The 18,002-nt window shown below is 39.5% G+C and overlaps 1 protein-coding gene and 1 long non-coding RNA gene across 4 annotated transcripts in view; one reads left to right on the forward strand and one right to left on the reverse strand.

The window, feature by feature from the left end:
- LOC110187194 (piezo-type mechanosensitive ion channel component-like) overlaps positions 1–18,002 on the forward strand; it is a 96,960-nt gene that overhangs the window by 49,593 nt on the left and 29,365 nt on the right. The window lies entirely within an intron of this gene.
- On the reverse strand, positions 16,272–17,317 carry LOC147644758 (uncharacterized). The gene is made up of 2 exons (XR_015273536.1): positions 17,205–17,317; positions 16,272–17,076 (listed from the first exon to the last, which is right to left on the reverse strand). It is a non-coding gene; the product is annotated as an uncharacterized LOC147644758 (long non-coding RNA).

The following is an 18,002-nucleotide window of genomic DNA, read 5'->3' on the forward strand; positions in this document are numbered from 1 at the left end:
ACATACATTTTCATAATTTTTAATGATTTTTGAGAGCGAACACTGAAAAAATGACAGGCGCAAGTATCGAGACCATTGTTGACATTATCATTCGCCCAAGAGCAAGATGTGAAATGTTGTCCATGTATATTTGAAACCAGCGGTGTATCAGGCATCCTCTGATGGAAATATTTTATCGAATCCTCCAGATATTGCTCGTGTTCGGGGAAAATTTTATTCTTATACATTTTCATGAAATTATTTATTCTAATTACAAGTTGATGTATTGTAAAAGAGGTTGTGGGTTTGGTTTTGTTTTCCAATGACATCATTTTTGATTGCTCCGTGGACGTCTACTCCCAATGATTATAAAAATTGAATGATCTTATCCTATAAAAATTTTTAGACGATACGTTGAACTAATCCACTCAATGGTGTATATTCAACTAGTCGATCATGGATGAGAAGGCAATATACCTTTGTATTCATCTCACTCGCCACACTTAGCTCTGTGGAAATTTTTACATCAATCGGTCCTGATTTTACAGACTCATTCTGGTATGAGAGATCAACAACAACGACAGGAGCCTTCCTTATAAACTCGATGGGTGATAGAAGTGCCCGTGGTTCTCGATTGTAGTAGCTCTCTTGGAATTTTGTATACATGTCGTACAAGACGGCAAACCGATTCTCATTATATTTAATATTCAAATCCTCATAGGGATAGACTTCAGAATTTAGATATACTTTTGCATTTCTCAAATTGTTTGTAATTAGCTGTCCATTTAACGTAAATGCAATGACAGCAAAACGTGGGCGTTCCCTATTTGCAGCCAACTTTACATTCCAGATATGATGTGTTCCCTGTACCAATGTTGGATTAATATAACAATCCCAACTCCGGAATGCGAGTGGGAGAGTAGCTCCACTTTTCACTACATTAAACATTTTAATTTTAGCACTGTCACTTGGAACGATGTGGGGAATCTTCCAACATATGTTATGTATAGCAATATTGTGTGTTTTTCCATCAACTGTTTTAATATACATATCATCAGTGTTTTTTGTAAGCAAGAGAACGAGCTCATGTTTACAATTTAACACTACTTTCTTGTAGTCTTCAGCGAATCCCATCAACATTTTTAAAGGTACAGAAAAGCTGAAATGTCCTCCCGAAGGAATATTGTCTCCACCACTCCACCCGGCATTACGACAAAGAACTCCTTCCTGTTGGCCGACTGAGAGAAAGTTCTTAATAGTTGTTGTAATTCCAGTAAACCGTGTCCTATCCAATTCACACCCGTTTAACTCATATCTTATTTCATCTAGAAAATAGGCCATGCAATTATTTTTGAGCATCCCAGTAACTCCATTTGTCGAAGTCGTTCCTGTATTTGTGTCAATAATTTTGCTAAGTGTTCCCTCAAAGTGGAGAAAACTTTCACATGGAAGGACATACAAATCTTGGTTCTGTATTGTGATACGAACTTCATCATTTGGCTTGAAGTTTTGTTGATATGGATAATAAGTATGTAGTTCTTTTTTAACAATGCTTTCATCATTGACAGGTTTTTCTTGAACATAAAAAATCTCATTCATTTGAATTATTTATTTAATATTAAATCCCAATGATTTTAAAATCAATTTATTTTTTAATGTGAGAGTCGGCCGTTGATTTGAAGGACCTCGGGTTGATGATGATGATTTTGAAGATGATGATGCTTTCACTTCAACTGTAGGTTTAATAATGTTATCAAAGGAGCTATGTAACGTCTTTTTATTATAAATAATCATTCTGTTGATCGTAAGTGAAGACGAATTGATACAGTTTCTCCACGCAAATTAATTAATTCTCCGTTTTGATCAGTTATCCGTACTTCGAGTGTGCTTATTTCTCTGGTGTTGACAGGTAAATAAATCAAGTTGTGTGGTGTAATGTTCATTTTATATCCAGGCGGAACATTGATTCCAAATTCATGAAGCACATGATTTGGTTTATTCCCCACATATGATCCACTAACAATGTTACACTCCAATCTAACAGAATTTATTTTTAAAATATTTACAGGGTTATCCGAGACGTAAATTTCATTTTCATTTGGTCTTAATTTACGCTTATTAAATCCAAATAATCGTCCAATTGATCGTTGATGATTAAAATATACTATCTCTTTTTTACTAACAACTTGAACTTGTAAAGTATTGGTGTTACATTCAATTGTTACACTATTGTGAAGTTCATATTCCTTGAGCTTATTAAAAATATATTTTATTATATCCTCAAACTCATATGAGCCTATAGGTATTTCTATGACTTTGTTTCCAATATGAAATAGATTATTCCCCTTATCTACATTCGGTATAGAATTGAATGTATAAAAGTCGATTAGAGCACATTCATAATTACGATTTAACTCAATTTGAGGAAAAAAATGTTCGCTTAGTACAGATGTGTTTCCATTTAAAGCAATTGTTAGCGATGTACTCATTATGAAGCTTAATCGTGAACTGTATGTTTTTTTATCAACTTCATTATACTTATATTATTATTTATTCGAGAATAATAAACTGATCGAATCCTTTTCTGTATCGTCCAGTTTTCATATCATCATCCTTAGAGATTAGAAGAAATCCAAATTTATCTTCCCAACACCTTCTTGATATATTCATGAATGAATTATAATCCATATCGCTGTTAACATGATCTCGATATATACGACGCATGTTTAAGTCATCCTGTTTAAACATTATAATAAAATTCGCATTGTCTCGAATTAAATGTTTCGGAATATGTGTATACGTTTGAGATAAATAGAATGAATCAATCTTCCTATGTCGTCCCATACAAAAATAATCTCGAATATTATCTTGTTTTTCGGATGCGACATCATCAAATATCATAATGGAATTGTTTTTTGCTTCTTCTGGTGACAAAACACTATCATTTGACGAAAATGTGTAATATCCCATTCCTCGTATTGGTTTCACAAGATTTTCCAAATACTCATATTTTGGTTGATATAAACTCTTTGAAAATATGTAAATATTTTCAAATTTTAAGCCATTTGGACTTTCGATAAGACTTATCATCACATTGGTTTTTCCACAATTGGATGGTCCAACAATTAAAGCTCTAATTGTGTTTGGTAACAATGAACTGTGTCGTGGATGAGTAATTTCACCATGCACACCACCTTCAATGTTTCTTACTGTGATACTTTTATTTTGTCTTAATAAACGCATGATTTGAAGATAAGTACTTCATTCGAGGACAATCATTCGTTAATTGAGGTTGATATAAAATGGGGAAACATTTTTATAATATAATCAGTCATAAATCAAATGTGAAACAGGGAACTGGTATCATAAATAATTTAATAAACACTTTACCCTTTGAGGCTCATATACCTGGGTACAATTACTGTGGACCTGGCACAAACCTTGAGAAACGATTACTTCGTGGTGACCGAGGGATCAATGGTTTAGATGAGGCTTGTCGGGAACACGACATAGCATATTCAAATAGCAAGGACTTGAGTGAACGACATAAAGCAGATTCCATCTTAATTGATAGGGCTCGGGATCGTGTAAAAGCATTGAATAGCAGCATTAGTGAAAGAGCTGCAGCATATTTTGTGAGCAACGTGATGAAGCTAAAGAAAAAATTTGGGATGGGAACAAAGCAGCAGAAAAAGAAAGTTGTAAAAAAAACTCTTGCCTCAATCATCAGAAAGGCAACAATCGAATTGCGAAAGAATAAACCTCTTGACTTATTGAATGCAGTAAAAGTGGCTCGCTCTGCAGTATCTAACTCTATGGGGTGTAGGAAAAATGTTGTAATTCCACGGGTTATAGCAGTCCCTAAAATTGGTGGTTTTTTACCATTGGTACCTATTTTAACAGCCCTTAGCGCTGTGGGAAGTTTAGCATCAGGTAGCGCTGCAATTGTAAAGTCTATTAACAATGCAAAGATGGCAAAGGCACAACTTGAGGAAAACCAGAGACATAATAGAAAAATGGAATCGGTAGCGTTAGGCAAGGGATTGTATTTACATCCATACAAGAAAGGTTACGGTATATCATTTACCAACAAACAAAAACGCAATCAAAAAAACTACTAAATGAGCTACCTAATAGAGCGTTATCGAATTTTGATATATTGAAGTTTGCCTTTAAAAATATTCCTCATTTTCGAGGAGTTTATATGAAAGATGAAATACCGAAATTTCCTCATCATTCTGAATGTGGAATAATAAATTTAGCAGACTCGACATCAGAAGGAACGCATTGGGTAGCCTATTTTAAGAAGGGGACACACTCGTTTTACTTTGATAGTTTTGGGAATTTACAACCTCCATTAGAAGTAATAAGATATTTGGGTAAAAATATAAAATATAATTACAATCGTTTCCAAAAATTTGGTACTTTTAACTGTGGGCATTTATGTATCAAATTTTTACTAGAGTGCAATTCAAGCCATGTCCTGCCTAACCTTCACTTTACATGAAGTGGACAATATGAGTCGATAGACGTTTCTTAGAATCCCCTCCCATTCCACACATGCTGTGTAGTCGGAGGAGGAGAAATGTTCTCCTCGTCGGGTATAAAATCAGGGACCTCGTCTAGGAAAAATATCATTCAGCGAAGAACCAGCGCCAAGACCAGCCACCAGCCACCAGCCACCAGCTCAACACCAAAAATGAAGATGTTTGCCAGCTCCACCGCCTCCAACAGCTCCACCAGCTCCACCGCCTCCACCAGCTCCACCGGCACCAACACCAACTCCACCACCTCCACCACCATCACCAATTTACCCGAAGGGGTATCTCAGGAGGACCTCAATGCCCTGATGAGGGACATTGAGCAGGACCCGCTGATGCTTGCCCTTAACAGTTGCAGGGTTAAGGGTAAGCTCAGCTTCAACAAACTCCCTGTCAACATGGAGTTTGACATTTTTTCAGCGAGGAGGGTAGCTGGCAAGTTTGGGCAAAATATAATGCTCGAACTTGCCAATGTATTGATCTATCTTCCTGATAGATACAATACGATTGAAGATAGCCTGATTTATTTTTTTAACACAAAGTGCTACACCCTTATAAAAAGGGATGATGGCAATATTGATTTTAATTTAAAAAATATTATGTAATAGCTTTTAAAAAAATTAAAAAATATATAAATAAAAAACAATTTTTAAACTTAAAAATAAAATTTTTATTATTGGGAAATGGGTATTGGGGATCTTTTTTTCAGCATTTTTATTTTTCAGAACTTACAAAATTTAAAATATAAATAAAAATAAAAATTAAAAAATGTAAACTAAAATCGAAATTTTTTTAATATTAGGAAATGGGAGTTGGGGTTCTTTTTCAGCATTTATTTTTCAGATTGTTTAAAATTTAAAAAATTAATTTTCATAATAAATTAAATTAAATTAAATTCAAAATTTTTTATTATTGGGAAATATATTGGGTATATATTTTTTTTCACAACTTTATTTTTCAGATTCTTTAAAATCTTAATCAGGTCGTACAACCAGCTCTGTTTATCAGATCAGATCAGGTCGTACAACCAGCTCTGTTTATCAGATCAGATCAGGTCGTACAACCAGGTCTGTTTATCAGACCTGTTAATACCAGGTCTGTTTATCAGATCAGATCAGGTCGTACAACCAGGTCTATTTATCAGACCTGTTAATACCAGGTCTGTTTATCAGATCAGATCAGGTCGTACAACCAGGTCTGTTTATCAGACCTGTTAATACCAGGTCTGTTTATCAGATCAGATCAGGTCGTACAACCAGGTCTGTTTATCAGACCTGTTAATACCAGGTCTGTTTATCAGATCAGGTCTTACAACCAGGTCTGTTTATCACACCTGTTAATACCAGGTCTGATTATTACATCAGATAATACCACACCTCTTTAAATATATATGTATATATGCTTATGATTAATAAATTTTTTCTCAGTACATTCCCAACCCCAAGACTGAAATAACCACTCTTATTCTTCGAATTTAAATATTTTCAAATTACATCACAATGAACCAAAATATTTTATCACAATTAAATAAAACTCGAAATGCTTTGAAAAAAAAGTTTTCAGAGTTAAAACAATTTAAGACCCAGAATATTATGGGTTTGGAAGAAACATTTAAACCCATAACTGATCCATTAAATGAACTTGTTAATAATAATAAAAATATTAACAAAAAATTCCTGTCCAATACAGAGGGAGACAATCAAAATGATCAATTTGAATTTGACAAAGAGATTAAAACTCCGCTTATGAAAAAAAGGAAACTAACATTTTACACTGCAGCTACAAAAAATTCAAAACCCAAATATGATACATACAAACCATTGGATTGGAGATTAAAAAGTGATGATGAATATGATAATATTTCTGGTGGGGATGAGGTGGACGAGAACGATCAATTTTATTCCCAATCAGTTATAGATGATGATTCTTCATTCTCACCACCGGATCATCACTCACATCAATCATCACCAGTATTATCAAATCAAGCAACTGCTCACACAACTCAAACCTCCCCCCATACATCACCATTGATTAGATCTCCACCCTCAGTGCTTGAACAGAGTTCAAAAAATTTTAATGTTAGTGAACTAGCACGAGATCATATTTTGGATAAAACATATGGACCATACAAAAATGACTCTGGTCAATTAATGTTGGGGAATAATCAAATAAATGTATCAAATAATACGATTGAGTTTGAGGATGGGCAAAACTGGAAACTCACTAGCGGATTATATTCTTTAATATTCCATCATCTTCCAAAAAATTATAATACAGATGATCTGGAGCTATATAGAGAAATTTTACAAAAAACTAATGCCTACCGAAGAAATTTTCTACCAAACGGACAAGTGAAAGGAACGAGAGCATTAAAATATTCTCAAATTATCAAACCACTTTTAGCTAATTTACCCGTCACCAAGTCTACACCCAAACGCGATAAAGAAAACGTAACCGGGTCTGGTTTCATGTCACTTGAAAGGAATAAACCTAATTATGTATACTGGGACGATCCAAATGAGTTAGTGGAACGACTTCAACTTTTAATAGCTTCGGAAACAGCTGGAAATACAAATCACACAAACGAAATTACATCGATAATTGAAGAGCTCCGAGAGGCCAAAATTATATTCTAATTTAGTATATATTTATGTTGAAATATTCAAATGAGATTATACTCATCATGACCGTTGACAAGTTTGGACGTTATATCCATGAAAAGCACAACACTAATAATTTAAAACGATATGAGAAAACTGAGACGGGACTCTACCTAGATACTGATGGAAACTTTAATATACAAAAAAGACGTATAAAAAATGGTGGCTTCCCAAAAGAAAACGCAGACATCGTCATCAAAGAATATGTTGATAAAGCTATTCATGAGTTGAGAGTATCCTTAACATCATTGATTACAAAATTTCAAGAAGCAATTGGTCAAAGTTTTGATGGTGTTACGGGAATCGATACTGATACAGAGGGTAATTTTAATATTCAACGTGAAAAAAATGTTGGGATTCCCAAAGAAGCTAAAGATATAGCCAACAAGGAATACGTCGACAAGTCTGTAAAGAGGCTGAGGGATTCTATTATTTCACATCAACAAGAATTAATTGTTAGTATTCCTGATGTGAAAACTGCAGATATTGAAGATCGAATAGAGAGACTGGAGGTTGTTGTCTCATCTATTATTGAAAAAATAGGATTTTCGAAATAATTGAATAGTCTTTTACCTGATAATGAGTAGGCGAGGAATTATTAATGAATTACACGCTCCTGCGCGCAAACATTTTCTACGTCGGAGGGTTATTACAAAGGGAATAAATTCGTTATGGCAGGCTGATCTGGTGGAAATGGGAAAGTACTCTGCCTCGAATAATGGATATCGCTTCCTACTAACAGTAATTGACACATTCTCGAAATTTGCGTGGGGTGAGTCTAAGTCTAAGTCTGCAAAAGATGTTGTTGAAGCAATGGAGAAAATATTTAAATCTGGGCGTGGAGTACCAAAACATCTTCAAACAGATGATGGAAAAGAGTTTTTTAACGAACAATTTAAGTCTTTGATGAAACGACATCAAATAAATCATTATTCAACATTTAGTACTTTAAAGGCTTCAATTGTTGAGAGATTCAACAGAACATTAAAAGAACTTATGTGGAAAGAGTTTTCTTACAACGGGAGCTATAAGTGGGTTGAAATCTACAAAAAATTAATTAGGTAGGTTGCAGTGGTGAGGCCCAAGGCTGGGGCCTCCAATTAGAGCTTAGCTCCTTTTTGATCCACACCCTCTGTTTCTTTTTTGTTGTAATACACTATCAGTACCATCCAGAGTCAGCAAGGAAACCTAGGATTGCCGAAACTTTCAGCTTTCCTATGTTTCTCAGTGACTCCATCTGGTAGGCACCGAAGTGGCGAAATCTGATGTGGTTTAGCGCTGGGCAGAAGCATAGCAGATGTTCCGGTGTCTCTTGCTCTGTAGGTTGCTTACAGCTTCTACAGATTGCGTTGTATGGCAGTCCCAGCTTCATTGCGTGCGAACCGATCGCCCAATGTCCCGTGGTGAGTGCCGTGAACCTACTGATATCCCGCTTGCTGTTGGATAGCAGTTCCCTGGTTCGTTTTTCGTCGTACCTCGGCCAGCATTCCCTTGACCTTCTGTGATCACTCTTGCTTTGCCATTCTTTATTGGCTATCTGCCTAAAGTGGTCATGGATCCTCGTCTGGATCGCGTTTAGGGAGATCGGTAATTCGAAGTCAGAACTTAGCCCTGCCGAGCCTGCACGGGCTAGTTCGTCCGCCTTCTCATTTCCTGGGATCTCGTTGTGTCCCGGTACCCAAGTTACTTGTACCTTATTTTTGTCGGCAAGTCTATTAAGGGCCTTCTTGCATTCTGCCACAAGTCGTGAATTCGTTTTCACGGCAGATAGGGATTTTATAGCCGCTTGGCTATCCGAGTAGATTCGAACTCTATTGCCCCTGAGGTCCTGCCTTAAGGAAAGTTCGACTGCTTCCCTTATGGCTAGTAACTCAGCCTGAAAGACCGTCGCTGAGTTAGAGAGATTGAAGGCCTGTTCAATTCTCCAATTTTCAGCGAAGATCCCAGCCCCTACGCCGCAGCTCATTTTTGAGCCATCGGTGTAGAGGGACACCTCGTTCTCCTCTACCACTCTGCCCCTACTCCAGTCTTCCCTTGATGGGTATGATGTCGAGAATGCATTCCCGAATTTCATTTCCGCGATCATGTAGTCGGTCTTAACGTCTGTGTTAATGCCACTGTTTGCAAGGATCTTGCCGTGCCCGGCGCCGTAGTCCCTCCAGCAATTGCTCGCCTTCAGTCTTACTGCGCTCTGTGCCGCAGTGTCCTTCACGAACAGCTCTATCGGCATTATATGCAGGATGGCGTTGAGAGCAGCCGCGGGGCATGAGCGCATTGCACCCACTGCCCCCGCACTCGCTGCCCGTTGCATCCGTGTCAGCTTCGTTCTGTTGTAAGCCCTAGTTAGTGCCGGCCACCATACTAGGGCTCCGTATGTAAGAATTGGTCTTACCACTGCAGTGTAGAGCCATAAAATTATCTTTGGGTGCAGTCCCCATTTGTTTCCAAACATTTTCCTGCAGGAGTAGAATGCGATGCTTGCTTTCCTTACTCTTTCTGCAATGTTATCTTTCCATAAGAGCTTTTTATCCAGGATAACTCCTAGATACTTCGCTCGCTCCGATAGTTTCAGCTCCATGCCATTAATACTGGGCATGTTGAAGGGTGGTATCTTAGTTCTTCGCGTGAAGAGCATAAGTTCCGTTTTAGTGGGGTTGATACCTAGTCCGCAGGTTTTTGCCCATTTGTTTAATCGACCTAGCGCACCCGTCATTATTTCGCTAATAACGTCAGGGTATGGTCCTGAAACGAGCAGTACTACGTCGTCCGCGTAGGCAACTGCTTTGACTCCACCCGTATTGAGGTCTGTCAATATGGCGTTCATATTTGTGAGCCAGAGTAGGGGCGATAGTACCCCGCCCTGAGGTGTGCCTCTCTTCACAGTCCGTGTGAGGTGAGTGCCACTCAGTTCGGCTGTGATCGTCCTGCTCTTTAGCATGACTCCGATCCACTCTCTGATGCCTCTCTCAATACCTAGCAAGTTGAGGGAGTCCAGGATAGAGTCGGGGTTCACGTTATTGAACGCGCCTTCTATGTCTAGGAAGGCTGCCATCGTATATTGTTTGTGTTGTAATGTCTTCTCGACATGATGTACAACTACGTGTAGCGCTGTTTCCGTTGATTTTCCTCTGCGGTACGCATGCTGCGCGTCCGAGAGTTGATGTCCTTCTAGAGATTCTCGGATGTGGACGTCCAGCAGTCTCTCTAGTGTCTTCAGGGCGAAGGAGGTGAGACTTATCGGTCTATAATCCTTTGCTAGGATATGCCCCCTTCTGCCCGGTTTGGGTATGAAAATGACTTTAGCCTCTCTCCACAACAGTGGGATGTGCGTCAGTCTTAAACATGCTTCGTAAATGGCTTTTAGCCATTTGCAGATGCTATCCTTGGCTGATTGTAGCATTGCCGGTATTAAGCCGTCTGGGCCCGGGCTTTTAAATTTATCGAAAGAATCTATTGCCCACTGAATTCGCTCCGTGGTAATGATGTCTTTCGTAGGTGTATCCATTTGAGAGTTCGTTCCCCCCTCGGGTTCCGAGATCACTCTTAGGTTTCCTGGGAAGTGGGTGTCAACTAGTAGCTCTAGTGACTCCTCAATTGTCGACGTAGCAGAGCCGTCTGCTCTGTTGATCAAGGTAGGGCTTATGTGCCCCTTGGCGAGGATTTTGCTTACTCTCGCCGTGTCCTTTATGCCTTCCAGTGACTCGCAGTATTTCTGCCAGGACTCTTTCTTGGCCTTGTATACTGCCTTCTTGTAAATTTTTTGTGCTTCTTTGTATGTTCCCCAGTCCCGGGTTACATAGCTGTGGTTAAAGGCCTTTCTCGCGCTCTTCCTGAGCTCGCTTAATTCCTTTGTCCACCACGGTGGGTATTGCCTCTTCGAGAATGTTAGCTTACAAGTCTCTTTGAAGGCGTTGTTCAGAATGTTAGTTAGGCCCTCGACTTCCTTGTCGAGTGCCTTTGCAGTGGATATGGTCTTGATCCTTCTGCCGTTAACTTTAGATCGGACAATCTCGCTGAAATTGTTCCAATCCGTCTTATGGGGGTTCCTTCTTGGCACCTGTTTCTTAACTGGTGTCGTTAATTCAAAGAAAATATACCTATGGTCTGAGAAGGAGTGTTCTGTCGATACCCTCCAGTTCTCGACCCTGTAATTGTCCTGCTCTATATGTAATGTGAGGTCTAACACCTCTTCCCAACCTTGAAAATTTTCCGTACTCGGAAAGATGAAGGTCGGCGTATTGCCCTTATTACATATTGTTACGTTTCTACAGATAATATTATCAAAGAGTGACTCACCTCTTTCGTTAGTCTCCGAACTCCCCCAGAGCGTGTGTCTTGCGTTCGCATCACACCCGAGCACCAGGGTCGTCTTCGTCACTTCCGCCCATTGCAGCAGCTTGACTACCGGCTCAGGCGGGGCCGGCTCGTCATGGGCCATGTACGCCGATGTTATGATGACTCCGCTCCCATCCGCCGCCACGAATCTGGCCACTGCTAGGTCAGGTGTGCTGAGGTTGGGACAGAGAAAAGCATTAAAGTGATTCTTAATTACAATGCAAGCTCTCGACCTACCATTCGAGTTTGCGCACAGTAGTGTGTATCCTTGGATTCTCAGTCCAGCGACTTGCCCGTCCCTGGTCCAAGGCTCCTGTATCAGACCGATGTCGATATCCTTCTCCCTTAGAAGGATCGTGAGATTAGCTGAAGCGTGCGAGCTGCGCTTCAGGTTAATCTGCACGATTCTCGACATCGATGTTGGTGGGGGTGGCGTCGGGAGATTTGTCGTCGATGACCATGTCGTCCAACAATTTGTTGGTGTCATCGACCTCCTCCAGAATCTCGTCCGGCTCGGCCAAGAAGACCTTGATCTTGGCCTTCCTGATGCCGTACCTGACCTTGTGGTCCATTGCCTCCAGCTGGGGCAGACAGCGTTGGTTGATCAGCAGGAGGAAAGGCTGACTCGCCTTCATCTCCTGCTCTGCTCTGAGGATGGTCCAGTCCTCTGTATGGATATCTGGGTTCTGGGCCTTCAGACAGGCGATCACCCTTGCATGGTCAGTTTGGCCCTTAGGTAACCAGATGCGAGCTCTGGGTCTCCTTGGGATCTCCCTGGCGTGGACTAGCCTAATCTTAAGGCCAGCCCATGTGTCGCTAATCTTTGCCACACACTCCGCCAGGAAGCTTCGGGAGAACCCGTCGTCGCACCTGATGACCCGGTGCCCTCTGACCACGTCTGAGGAGTCGAAGGAGGGGATGGGGCCGGTCGGCATGCTGACCAACCTGTCGGTCACCATGTCGGCCAACTTGGCCTCAATCTCCTCCCACTTCTCCGACAGCAGGCGACCGTCGTCATGAAGCTCGTCCACCAGTGCCATAGCCAGACTGTCTCTGGCCACCTCGCTGAACTTCTTTGCCTGGCTGACAAAGTTCGTCGCACGCGGCTTGCCCTGTGGGTCCTTCGCTCTCTTAGGCGCGCTTTCGCTCACTTCCTGTGAGCGAATTCGCTTCGCCTTCGAGGGCTGGAACGCCGCCGGGTTTGCCGCTTTGTAGTTCTCGTATTCCGCGATCTCCGCAAGGAATTTGGCTTTGTCCTCGGCATCCCGAGGGTCGGTTTTGCCCTCAGCCTCGTTCTTGGCTATCTTGCCGAGAACGAAGCGGGCTCTGTTAACCCTCGCTCGTCTCTGATGGTGAGACAATTTCGCAATCTCTGAGGTGGTGCTCAGCTGAGCCCCACCTGTGTGTTTCGGTTGGGGAGTGCTACTCGCTCTCCCCTCGGATTGCGACTCTTCTTCGTCGGTCTCCGATACAATGTGAGATGCAGCGACCAGTCTCGGCCTCTGCATCTCCTTCTCGTCCTTCGTTGACAGTTTTTGGGGTTTATCCTCTCCCAGGAGTTCCGAAGCTCGGTTTGTAGAAGTCATAGCATGTCATGATCGCCCGCTTTGCTCGACCTGGCAAGCGCAGCGGGCCAGAGGGGGTTTGGGGCTTTGAAAAGAGGTCGACCGCAGCTTCGCCCCAAAACTGCGGCAAGGCCACTTACGACCCAGGGTTGCCTGGCCCTGGGAAGGCTCCGTGCAGACACAGCTTGGAATTACCCCTCAGCTGCGAACCTGGAAGTCAGTGTGCACGGGTCGCATCACACACCTGACTTGAGGGGAGGCTTGATTAAAGACTGCCTAAGTCCGCCCGACTACAATTGGTCAGCATCCCCGGTCGAGCCTCGACTGGGGACCTGCTTCCAGCCGCCCTCGCTTGGAGAGTATAGTCGCACTACCGATGGTGTACACAGTTACGGCAGATGACACAGTCATCCGTTGATCCCCCTGTGCACCCTATCGGCTGACGGCCAAAAAAAAAAAAAAAATTAATTAACTTTTACAACAACAAAATACACAGGACTATAAAAATGGCTCCTATCGATGTGAATGTTGAGAATGAGAAACACATCTTGGGAACGGTATACAATAATATAAAAATGTTTACAGGTAGCAAACTGAAAATTGGTGACAATGTTCGAATTTCAAAATATAAGGGAGTATTTGAGAAATCATACACACCTAATTGGAATGTTGAAATTTTTAGGATATACAAAGTTCAAAATACATATCCAACCACATATCTATTAGAAGACTTGAATGGAAATCCTATTAAGGGTGGATTCTATAAGGAAGAGCTAAAAAAAACTAGATTTCCCAATACCTACCTAGTTGAGAAGGTACTTAAAAGAGAGGGAAAAAGATGTCTTGTACGTTGGTTGGGTTTCCCGAAAACCGACGACAGCTGGATAAATAACTCTGAAATTTTATAATGAAATAAAGACACAAACAGTTTTATGTTTTCTTTGGATATTTATTTTTTTATTTTATTTTTTTTATTTTTTTTATTTATTTTTTATTTATTTTTTTTTTTCATTCATTTAATTTTATTCTAATCTTAATATTATATACACATAGATTTAATTTATTATTAGTCTTAAAGTAAGTATTTTTAAATAAATTATTATACTAGTAATACAAAATATATGATGTTTTTATTTAAATACAATTTTTGGATCTCTCATTTTATCCATCGAAATATAATGCCAAATTAAATTTTCTTCGAATTCGTCGAGCGCACTTTCGGTATCTTCTAATTTTCTTTTAAGAGTTCTTCTCTCACCCTCATTATTTTGGGTGTTTCCTAGAGCAGACATTCGGCTAAGCCAAACCCTTGAATCTGCTTCTAGAGCTGTCATACAGCCTTCAATTTCCCTACGAACTGTTTTGTAATGACCTATTGCTAGAGTGGATATTCCATCATCACATATAACTCTTTTATCATCCTTATTATCTAAAGTTATTTTTGTAATTTTTAATGTACTTATTTCATGCCCTCTCGACCTAAACATGTACATGCTATCACATTCTTGTTGACCTGTGAACAAACAATTTTTATAATTGTTAAAAGTTATCTTCTCCAAACAACTTCGTTTCACTCCCTTATTTTTCTTAACACATGTTTTGGGCTCGCTACCTACACCCGCTGCTGTGTAGGCATACATTTTTGAGCGAAGACCCACAAACTCAGTCATTGACCTACCCTCCAGTTCGTCTTTGAAGAACCCTAAGCGCTTCTTATTACACTGCTGGAAATTATATAGCCTAGCCAATTGATCTGGATATTCAGATGTATCAAATTTTAAAGCAACATCTTCACGAATGTCACTATATAAATCCTCTGTTTTAATAGAGTAGATAAATGAATCTGTATCCATATAATTTAATTTAAGTGCATTCTGAAATTTGGGTTTCATATATGAGTAGTGAAAATCATACATCTTCCATTTGGATAACTCCAACACTACAAAACCCAGGTATGTTGGCTTATCACAAACGTTATGAAGTCTATTCATTTGAATTGCATACATGTTTTCACTAAACTTTGTTGCACTGTGAAAATTGGATCTGGCTATTAAGTCCCTCGCACATAACCTAGGACGCCCACCTTTGGGACCCACAGGTGGAGCTTCCCATTCTGTTACTAGGCGAATGTCCTTGCGCTTTAAGCTATTCTCCATCGTCTTGCCATAGACAGAGTTGTTTAAAAGCTTAAAAAAGTCTTTCTCAAAATTACTTTTAGCCCTAGTCCTATGCTCTGTGTTAATATCAATATATTTTTTAAGCCACGGTTTTTGCTTGAATTCGAGGATACTATGTACCTTTTCGAGCTCTAAACCATTATCTATACACTGCTTTAAAGTTTTATAGTGTATGATATATTTGGATTTATTACAAAGATCGGCTATTAATTTGGGAGTCTTTGACGTTTTTGAAGGGAGTCTGTTCCCAGGACAGAAAGGCAGGTCATTGTGCTCATCGTGAAGCGAGTATGGATATTTCAAGTCTACCTCTAAAATATATCCATACTCGCTTTCATCACAAATAGAATTAATATTAAACATTTCTATTTCTGGTTGATTCAACCATTTAAAATTTCCATAAGGGAGTGCTTCTGACATTGCCCATCCATATAAATTATTAGCATCCACATACATTAAATATTCTGACTCCTTACTCGGGTCAAAATCTTGAAGATATTTGTGGTTTGCTTTGGTATATCTATGACTACTTTGAACAAGTCCCCCTCGAATTCCAGATTGAATATATGTTATCATATCAATATCAGTCAGTAATTCGAGAGATATTCCTGTAGTTTTCAACATCGCATCCCATGACAAGCCTGGAGTTGTGTAATAATGGGCAGGATCGAGTTGGTAGATATTTGAACAAATAGCCCTAAAATTCTGAAAAACGTCTGTGAGCAACAAAACATCTGTCTTTAAATAGAGTTCCAAATAATCTCTAAGTGTTTGACACTTGAAGTGACTCCAAACCTGAACGGCATGAAGATAATCAGCTTCAGAGCATTCGGAGTCTGTCAATTTACTATAAAAATTTTCTCGAGGTGGGAGAGAGGTTTCTAATAATTTTTTATCAGAATCCAAGTATTCATATGGGAATACACCTTTCCTACGAAGTAGAGAGAAATCGTTCATGTCTGGAAATTGATTTCGAAGAACTTTGAAATCCCCTTCATTTAAATTTCCTGCAAGTTTGTCTAGGCTAGAGGGCATGAAGCGAATGGTATCTAAAAATCTAATTTCCATCTTATTTTTCCCTAATGGAATATATTTAGAAATGGAAATATATAATTCCTTATTCAAAGGAATTATTTTAATTTCTCCATCAATCTCCCCAAGTTCTTTCACAAACAAGTGTGAATCGTATTTGGATAGATTGTGGAAGAAAACAGGTATAAAATCTCCTGTCTTATATTTAAGGTTGCACTCACTATGTGCTGCACCTCGAAATTGCCCAGTAAAATGGCAGTGATCCCTGACTCTATCGCTACCTAAAATTCCCTTACATATGTGGCAATTGAGGGCCTCGTCAAAATCATACGAATCCTGTGCACTCATTTGAAGTGGTACTACATAATTCATGTAGTTTTGGTAAATAGCGGACAAATCGGATGTTAAACTATCTACAAAAGTGCGCCCGACATTTAATCCGGTCTTAGATACAAATTTTTCTAACGAGGGGTCGAATGAACATTTGATATAATATGCAAAGGCTATCGGGACATGCTTATTTACTAATTGGGTTTTTTCACTTACATCTATTGTTGTGGGCTCAAGTATGCATTCGAAGTCTGCATACACAGCGAAGGGCACCTCCAGCTGGCGATGGACATTCTTAAATTTGACGTCATTTTCCCCTTCCTTAGGCTGTTGAGACACAATGTTGCTGCATCTTTCAGAGTGCCTGTGAGCCCTTTCCTCACTCGTTGAAAAGGAAAGGCACTTGTTGCAGAACCATCGCCTATTTCCTTTTTTTCCTAACTGTGAAGATAGGAGGCTGGAATTTAACAATTAAAAATTGAGTTAGTCAATTATCATCATACCATATATTTATATATTTTTTTATTTTTTTTTTTGTTTTATTATTTATTTATTTATTTATTTTTTTTTTTTGAGTGTGCTTACCCGGAAATATTTTTGATCCACACATAATGTCCATTAATATCGGTGGTAGGTCCATCCAGATACAGCAAATTGAGATGATGCTGCTTCTCACTTCCATTTGTATAGAGGGGTCCAAAAATATTGTCTTTATCCTCGTCATACCCAAACACATTTAGACTTATGTGAGGGTTTTGTTGTATGAATACATTTATTTTATTCATTTTCATTGGGAATGTCAACCCAGTGAAATCGATTCTGATGTTGTTTGTGTGTATGATGCTTGATTTGATATCAACATCATACACACAACACCGCTCTCCCTTTTCCTTTGGGTTTAATCCGGATACGATTGCCCACTTAAAACAGAAAACATCCTTGTTCTGTACATTGACGCATGCTCTACGGGCTTTAAGGCGTGCAGGTAGATCGAAATATTCCGATCCTTTGAGAGGAACACATTGAAGCATGTTCAACTCCACCCTAAGTATGCGTGTTAGGGTCCATCCACTGTCCTTCTCTTGGAACTCATCCATTTTCGATTTTATACTATCCGTATGGGAATCATATAAATCAAATAGGTTGGATGATATCGTAACCAAACTCATCTTACTTTGGAACGATTTAATTTCCACTTGCGTTTCATGTTCTTTTACTAACATGTACTCCGCAAACAGCTCAAAATTTATTTTTGAAGCTGTATGGAAACTGAGGACTCTTTCAATATGAGGGAGCAGCGCCTGGCCCGCTTCATGCAAAAATTCACCAGGAATCCTTAGAGCTGCTCCCTCATTCGTAAACATATATTGAAGGATACGTCCC

The sequence above is a fragment of the Drosophila serrata genome, unplaced genomic scaffold, assembly GCF_035046125.1.
Source record: "Drosophila serrata isolate PLE 108 unplaced genomic scaffold, ASM3504612v1 contig_103, whole genome shotgun sequence".
Classification (NCBI taxonomy): Eukaryota; Metazoa; Arthropoda; class Insecta; order Diptera; family Drosophilidae; genus Drosophila; species Drosophila serrata.